We start from the raw sequence: 8,359 nt of genomic DNA on the forward strand, positions 1-8,359 counted from the left end.
AGAAAAATACTAGTCCAATTATGGACCAAAACCACTACTTTGGGAGTCACGAAATAAAATTAATTCATGAATATACAATAAAAACGTTTGAATAAGTACACTTTAACATATTACACATTTTTATTTAGCAGCCTTAAATTTGCCAATAATTAGTGTTAAATATTTTGAGTATTAAGTAAAGGAGAAATAAATACATAAATATTTCAAACTTTCGAACACAAATTTAAATGCGTTTTTCATTGAATTTTATTAAAAGTAAAAGCTTTTAGGTACAATAAATACTATATTTTTCATCTTTTTTAATAATATTAAATAAAAAAAAAAAACATTTTAGTTAAAAATTAAATAAATATGTACTTTAGTTCATTTTCGAGTGAACTTAAATGAGAATAAAAGTTGTCATTAAATTAAATTAAATTCATTAACTTTGCTCATTTCAGTCCTTTCCTTTTAAATTTTATAAAAGTAATAATTAAAGCATAAAATTTGAGATTTGGATAAGAATGAAATAAATGAAGTTGTTAAATATTCTTAATTTTTGTCAATAGTTTTGTCAATCGTTGATTGATAGTTGAAATTAATCAAATAATTATATTATCTAATCGTGTAATTAAAAAAGTAAAAAATAATTGAAAATGATCAAAAATAACAAAATAATCATGTAATTAAAATTAACGAATTAATTTTTTTTTTTTGTTGAAGTAATTAATTATTAATAATTATCATTAAAAAGGTGCTAATATCGGTATTTAATCATTAAACGGTTATCCAAAAACATGCTTTAATTATTAATTAATCATTATGAATATTAATCATTACTTAACAGGTCTGGTGAATATCGATGGTTGAGTGGAAGATCGACCTATCTCAAAAAAACTTTTCAAGAACGCCCTATTTCAGAATTTAATTGAAAAACACCCATCTCAATATTCGGTTCAAAAACGCCCTATCTCACTCCAAAATGTATTGAAAATATGCTGATATAGGGCGTTTTTAAATCGGCAGCTGAGATAGGGCGTTTTTGAAACGAATTCTGAAATAGGGCGTTCTTGAAAAGTTTTTTGAGATAGAGCGTTTTCGAACTGGCTGCCGAGATAGGTCGACCTTCCACTCAGCCATCGATATGTACTCGGTTTAATGGTTTACAATATACCCAAATAAAAATTATAATATTTTGTGTACTTCATTAAACTGTCGAAGTCAAGTAAAACAGGGCATGAATAAATCATTTTGTACTTGGTACAAGTGTGGTCATTTTCGAACTAGTTCGGTTTTAGTCATTAAATTCTAGTTGTAAACTAGTATTTTTGCTGACTAGTTTGGGTTTTCATCTCAGGGATATTACTGAAAAGGAATAAAATAACTCCACAAAAAATTTTGCCGTTAGACTTTTTTCAACAATCACCAAAAAAAGGTTTTCTTTAAAAAAATTATTTTTTAATTCCTTATTTTAAAAATATATTTTTGTTTTAACTTTTAACTTATTCTTACTACTTTCTCAAAATTTCAAATATCACTAAAATAAATCTTCTCCGATTTCTGCAAGATATAAAGTCCTGATTGAAGAAAAAAAAATTCTATGGTGTGCTTTGGAATGAATTTCTTTATAATGACACTGAAGATCAACGCCGAAACCGGTTTGTCTCTAAACATATTATACACCAACCCTGTCGGAAACAATAACCACCAAAAAGAAAAAAATTACCAATTCAAGTGAATCAAGATGTTTATACACACGAGTATGTAATATATTTAAATATTATTTTATATTGAGATATTTTAAGTAAAATTATGAAACTATAACAAAACTGAAAATCCGGGAATAATTTTCTTTGTTAAAAACTCTAATGGCCTTATTCATAAAAATTAAAATAGTTTTATAGAGTTCTATGAAGTGACATTTTCATAAAATTTTAAATTTTTATTTTTAATTTTTTTTTTTTTTATTTTTTTTTTTATGAATTTGGCTATAAACCTTTACTTCTTACCGGATGGGTATTTTTCTATCAAATTTTATTAAAAACCCGATTAGATAAAAATTATTTCTTTTCCAAGAGCAGATACTTTGCGTGATTTTAATTTTGAAGTAATCTACCGCTGGAAAGGTAGGTTAGTCGTAGTACTTCCCAGAGAATACAATTATGGGAAATGTTTTGTCCTATGTGACTCGGTCAAACACCCGTTATATCTGTTAGTGGTATAACTTGGTATCTGGAAGTCTAACGAGCAAGCAACTTACCATCGCTCATTTGGACTTTAATATTTACCTACATACATACACAAACACATATGTACCCACGAATGGATTCACATGCCTACATGCATACACATAAATATGTTCATTAGGCAAGGGCGCCCTGATGTGATTGCCCTATGGGCATTTGAAATGCAACTGTCCACAAATTACAACGAATCCTCCCCCAGGATCGCAAAGAACACACAGAGACGAACAGAAGCAGGGCTGCTCGATAGTTGCGGACTGAGGGCTGAATACTGAAGGCTACGGATTTTGCTATACAACGCTCCCTGTTGCGGTTCGACTTAGTCATAAACTGCGAGCGAGTGCCCGCAGTGGATTGGTGATTTGTTTTTCCAACTGCTTAAAATTCTAAGCGAGTACAAAGTTAAAACATGAAAATGCGAAATGAAAACATTTTCTATACTGCAGCGGCGTACAGTGGGAAGAAATGTATCGTTTTGAACAAAAGTCTGTTGATTACACAAATCTGAATGGGTAAAAAAAAATTAAACACTCAGATTGGTTATCACTATAACATTTCGCTGCGATAAATTTGAATTTTTATAATATAACTTAGAAAACTCAAGTCCAATTTGACCGTAAAATTCGTTTAAGACTTTGCGAATTCGCAAACTGGACGAGTAAAAATTATTTATCCATCTTTTATCTTCAATAATTTACTTGTACAATTTTCAAATTTGAAATACGAAGTGAAATGAACATTTTTTACATCGATTAAGATTTGAGTAGTCAGCGGGCTATTGTCCAAAACGATACATTTCTGCCCACTGTGCGCCGGCGGCGACATGGCAAAGGAGCGTAATACGGGGAATGAATGAGGTGAGAAGAGGGCGAATGTCGATGGATATTGTGGTGGATGTGGATGAAGCTCTAAGCTGTGTTGCAAATACTCACTTAGTCACTCGAATGGTCTGTCAAGTCCATACTTGTGAACGTGTGTATGTTTGTGAGCTAGTATATGTATATACATACATATGTTCAGCAACCCCTTTGGCAAGCGATGTGGCATGCAACAACAACACACACACGCAAATGCAAACAGCACAAACATATGTATGTATGTATGTGAACACGTGGCATTTCGTTGCAAATACAATACATATATATTTACTTTGTACATGTTGCTGTATGTGTTTAAGAGCAACAACGCCGAAAATAATCCAGCAAATCCATCAAAGTAATTGCGAAAATTCGCAAAAGAAAAACATTATAGAAAAAAAAAAAAAAACAAATTGAAAAGGATTCCATCAATGCGGCACAAAACAAAAAGGGTATTTGGCTATCTATTTTATCTTGTTGCAGATGCATGTAAACATGTGTTGCCATAATCGTACATACATATGTGCATATGTATGTAGATAGTAATAATGTTAAATATATATATGTATATATCTTTGTTTATCAATAAAGTGCTTTTCTTTGTACTTACCTTAGCCCAGCAAGCGCGGCGGCAGGCCAAGCGTCGCCTATGTTCGCGCGTCTCCGCCGAATTTGGTATTTTCAACGCCTTCGCCAAGCGCTGACTTTCAGATGGCTCGTCCACAATTGGACTGCAATTCGCTACATTGGCACAGAAAGCGCTCAGCATTATTAAGAGCAATATTGTCATGAGTGGCCTCAGCCTTAGGCTCGCTGAAGAAGCTGCACTTGTGGCAGCTTTTTGAGACATGTTTAAAATGTTTATTTTTTATTTTGTTGAATAATTTGATTGTTTTCTATTCGAATGCGGATTTGGTTTAAATTTCGACCCGGAGTGTTTTTATATTTTTTTTTGTTAAATAATACTGAATTGTTTTTGCTGTATGTGTTTTATTTCATCTGGAAATAAGTACCACAATTTGTATTAAAATAAAAAATATGATTTGGTGATTAATTATTAAGCTCGGCGTTTATAGTTGCATTTAGAATAAACCCTTGACTTTAAAAAAGTTTGTATATATTTATATTTGAGAAATCGGCCTAAACTTGTCAAGATTACTTCCATGTGAAAATCTCTTTTTGCCTAAAAATTTGCCAGCCTTCTTCTTCGAGGTACACTTGAGGATTTACAAACCCAGTATATACATATGTACCCATATTTTAGACTCTCTATATGTAGTTTTCAGAAATTTCTGGTGTTGTCATCATCCGAAATTGCCAACCCACTAATTTGATATTTTTACTATTAAAAACTTCTAATTTGAAACTACATACACACATTCATGTGTATGTATGGATTTAAGTATCATTTGTATAAGTTCTCATAGTTTCTTCTATTTTTCTGTTAAGCTAATATTTTTAATATTTAATTTTTCATACTTCATTGCATTCTTTTATTTCATTTTTATTTAATTTTTTAATGTATTTTATTTTGTTTTGTTTTATTTCTTAATAAAATTTTTATATGCATTTAAAAATTGTTTGATTTTATTTTTTTACAATTTTCTTTATTTTTTTGCTTTTATTGCTTACATTTCACATCGTAGGTAAAAACAAATTGAAAGTATCTTTTGTACAAAATTTTGACAATTCAAATGAATAGTTCGAAATTATAGACTTTTTCTAATTTGAGACCTGTAAAAAAAAGTAACTATTTATTTCTTTATTTCTGTATAGAAGTTATAAAATCTTTCAACTAAATATTCAAACTCAAAAGAGCTTTTCCAAATATTTATCATATAATTTTCCATATGGAAGTTACACATACATATGTATGTATGTATGTATGTATATGTATGTATGTACCCCTCTGCCTATTCTCAACTATTGTTTGCCAATTAAAGTGTTAAAATCTATTAAGTAACATTTCGGTAAATCGGTAATTTCTATTTGTTGTCTCAAAAGTAATGTAAATAAGTCATTTCATTGTTTTCATTACTGTTTATGTTTATTCACAAAATCGATTTTGCATATCCGATTGCTGCCCCGTTTGCCCTCGCATCGGGTGTAAAGTACAACAACAAAGAAACACGTTTGGCGCTCACTGACCTCTAAAACAACAACAACAATGCCAATGGAGCCCAGCTGAACACGAACGGTGTCACGCTTTGATCGCAGTTTAATCGACCGCTTCAAAACGTGATTTTTTCGCAAATACACACACACACACACAGCCACACACCTCTTTTAACTTTTTGCAATTTGCAAAAGCCAAGCATTGGCTGAGCAAAAAATTAATACACAATAATATCTATCTTTTCTTTCAATCCAGCAGCAGTAATGACCAAAACACCGACGGCTTTGCGACTCGCTCACACGCACTACAACTACTATCGATACAACCGAAACCTCGGGGAGTCTACACTAAACTGTGTTTTGCAGAAATTTTCTACAAAATCGACACGAAAGCACCGAAGTCCAGACGTCAACAGCGCTGCCATCGTCGTGCAACATCGTTGGATATATACGTACATACATATGTATATCGTGCGAGTCCAAAAGCGAGGCAGTGGCAACAACGAAAAATATATTCAACTCCTCTGCATAAGCAGCCAGTGAGCCAAGCCAGAGACCAGAGCCATCCCGGGCAGGCTAGCAGGCGAACCCGAATCTACAAACAATGCAACCACCACAAGAAGATGCTTATAGAGCCCAGCCACACTAATTGGATTACTTTGTGGAGAGTAGGAGAGCAGCGAAAGCCACACTCATGCCATGCCGGCGCTGCTGGCGACGCAGGCAGCAAATGTCACACAGAGCAGAGCAGCCCACAGGCGCACAACCATCTTTTGGCTGCATGCCGCCTCATTTTAAAGCCGCTGCTGCAGCGCGGCTAACCTTCGCTGAGGTTAAACCAGTGAGCAGCTGACTGCCAAGCAGGAAAAGTCAGCGCTCCTAGAAAATAGTCACGATTCCGGCCATTGGTAAACAGCGACTTGCTGCAGGCTGCAAACGAAATTCTCCACTTGCAACATCTGCACTGTGACCCCTTTTGCAGTTGGCAGTTGGCCACTGCATGGAAAGTACGCAGGCGCATAGCCAACTTACAAACATGTTGCAGGAGCATTGTGATGCGGTGGGGCTATCGAACCGCTTGACCCCTGCAGCGATTTCGAATTTCATACCAACCTGTTGGGGCTTAGTTGGGAGCGAATTTGTTGTGTTGTGGTGTTGGCGCAGCGCGACGAATTGTGTTTGACGGTTGCAACAGCTGTTGCTTTTTACGGCACTGTTGTTGCTAGGCATATCGCTTCAGGTTTGATGTTATGTTGGGGGCTGGTTGGTGGTGGCAAGCATTCCTATGTGTGTTGGTGGTGGTGGTGGCTAACTGAAGTTGTGTTAGTGCACGCATTGGCCGCTGTGTGTCGCTGACAGCAACCGGTGAAACTTCTAGTTGGGAAGCTAGGTTGTATTAGCTTATGTACATAAATATGTTTACATAAATTCTCTTTTATATTTGAAACTAAATATAGCCACTTAATATTACCACTTGAACACTGATGGACTTGGGTGAGCCTCAGATATTGACCAAAAATTGTAATCTTATACACAGATTTTTTTAGAGCATAATGAGCCATATTTTTGCTATTACCAATCAAAATTCTAAAAACGCGGATTTCCGGCCCACGCTAATACATATGTATGCTTTGATCTAAAGCCAGATTGTATTACAGAAATCCATAAATATGCGCCACCATTGGGCTATAGGCACCAGCATATACAACTTTTCTTTCTTAACTGGAAGAATTGCATATTTCCGAACTGTTGGAGATATTGAGAATTCCATTAGAATTTTAAGGAACTTTAAGAAAATTACATCCCCTTTTACCAAAAGAAGTATTTTGCATTCACCTGATAGTTCCACCATTATCCCGCCGAACTATCATTTGTGCCTAGCGAATCTGTTAGCAGAGTTGCCACAACTTTCTCAGAGAAATGGCTAAATGGGCAAAAAGTAAAGCTAAAAATGCTAGATCAAAATTTTAGTTATGTCAAAGGAAAATAGCTAAATTAACAAATCAAATATTTTTGCATTCTTGTAAGGAAGAACTTATTTTGTACTTAAGAAAATAATTTCCGTAGCCTCACAGAATCTAGGCAGCTTAAACCAAAGTTTTCATTCACGCTTCTGTGTGATATTTAGCTTCATCGCGTGAGACCAATACTTAACTATCCTCACAATAAACTTACTAAAGAGAAAGTACTTCTACTCTTTACCCGGTGATCACAACTCGGGGGTACGTTTCCTGGCCAACTTCTGCGCAACGCAATCCCTGCAATATCAATAAGGGCTGGTACCCAAATGAGTCTGACATATTAGAAGGGTATATTTTTTAAAATGAAAACTCACTGAAGTAAAATATCAGTACAGCATTTGCAGTTAAAATTTTAAAATTTTGAGCAAAAATAAGAAGCTAATTAATTTCAAGAAAAAGCTAAGACAAACCCCAGGAGCTAAACCAGATTTTCCGGCTAAAATAAAAACTAAAAAATAAATAAAGCTAAAAGTAGCTGGAAAATAGTTAAAATGGCAACACTATCTGTAATTAGGATGCAGTACTCAGCCAGAAATGGTCGCTTCTCCAGACGAGTTTCGATTTTGTTGGATAAAATTTAGTTAGTAGAATTTAATGGTGATTTCGTTTCTTCCAAAACATGTTGCCCTTCCTGGTGCAAAATTAGTTTTGTGTTACACTCAACCCTGTAAAAAGGCATGTTTTTGCCTCCTTGTATAGCTCACGCATTTCATAATATTGTTGTTTTAAACAACCATCTGATTTTCAGGGCGACCATCAACCTTTGTTGTTTCACAGGGCAGATAATTTGGGTTTTTTGCCTTACAAGAGTGTGACATTTTAGGAAACGAACATACAATTTTCTCACCCTTTGCTTTTAATTTAGGATCGAACACGAAATGAAAAAGGGGCAATCAAAAAATCATTCTCCACATTTCTTCTTGGCTAAGTGCAGAATAGAGCATATACGAAATTTCAGCGAATTTGTAGTACGGTTACTACTTTTAGCCGCAGCTTATATGGGCACGTTCCACTGTGCGACGACACGGTTAGATATTAACTGATTTCAAAATTAAAAATACGGGTCTGCTTATTTTCCATTTTCTATAAATTTTGGTAAATTCATTATTACCAACAGATCTTTTGACGATAAGTCCCAAGAAAA

The 8,359-nt window shown here is 34.3% G+C and overlaps 1 long non-coding RNA gene across 1 annotated transcript; it reads right to left on the reverse strand.

Moving 5' to 3' along the window:
- Positions 1 to 3,943: 3,943 nt before the first annotated feature.
- Positions 3,944 to 5,533, reverse strand: LOC108380850 (uncharacterized). Its single transcript, XR_001849592.1, has 2 exons — positions 5,361 to 5,533; positions 3,944 to 4,078 (listed from the first exon to the last, which is right to left on the reverse strand). It is a non-coding gene; the product is annotated as an uncharacterized LOC108380850 (long non-coding RNA).
- Positions 5,534 to 8,359: the final 2,826 nt, after the last annotated feature.

The sequence above is a fragment of the Rhagoletis zephyria genome, unplaced genomic scaffold (genome assembly GCF_001687245.7).
Source record: "Rhagoletis zephyria isolate East Lansing unplaced genomic scaffold, Rhagoletis_zephyria_1.1 Rzeph_scaffold_20599, whole genome shotgun sequence".
NCBI classification, from domain to species: domain Eukaryota; kingdom Metazoa; phylum Arthropoda; class Insecta; order Diptera; family Tephritidae; genus Rhagoletis; species Rhagoletis zephyria.